Source organism: Corvus brachyrhynchos, unplaced genomic scaffold (genome assembly GCF_000691975.1).
Source record: "Corvus brachyrhynchos isolate BGI_N302 unplaced genomic scaffold, ASM69197v1 scaffold101, whole genome shotgun sequence".
Taxonomy (NCBI): domain Eukaryota; kingdom Metazoa; phylum Chordata; class Aves; order Passeriformes; family Corvidae; genus Corvus; species Corvus brachyrhynchos.
The window spans coordinates 14,276,210-14,276,763 of NW_008237239.1; positions in this window are offsets into that span (position 1 = coordinate 14,276,210).

Below are 554 nucleotides of genomic sequence, written 5' to 3' on the forward strand. Positions count from 1 at the left end.
GTTTTTTGTCTCCCATTTTTTTCCCCCCCAAGCGTTCCACCGGGAGCCGGACGGAGCGGGATGGGATAGGGTTAAGTTGACCTAAACTTGGGTCGTGCTGCTCAGGGGGCCGGGGCCGCCAGCACCGAAGAACCGTGTCTCAGTACCACCGGTTGTTCCACGCGCCGCAACCTGATGCTCGATTTCGTGTTTATTTCCTGCCTCCCACGTGGAAAATGCCCGCGCGGCTCCTGCTGACAGCCCTGCGACGCGCGGCGGAGCCGCTGCCACTGAGCGGCAGCGAGGGACGTCGTGCCGCGGGCTGGGCGGCCACGGGCCCGTTTCTCCTAAAGTTTGTGACCCGCGTGGGGCGGCAGCGCCCGCAAACGCGGGTTTGCTCCACCGCCCGATGCTTTACGCGTGAAAGAAGCGCACCCTGGGGCCCCGGCACTGCTCTGCGGAAGTCTTCTCGCGTGGAAAACTTTACCGCACGGGGCACCGCAGAGCAGCCCCCGCCCACGCGGGGGTGACTCTCCTAAAGTTTGTCACCCACTCCTCTCCACGCGGGGCGGCGC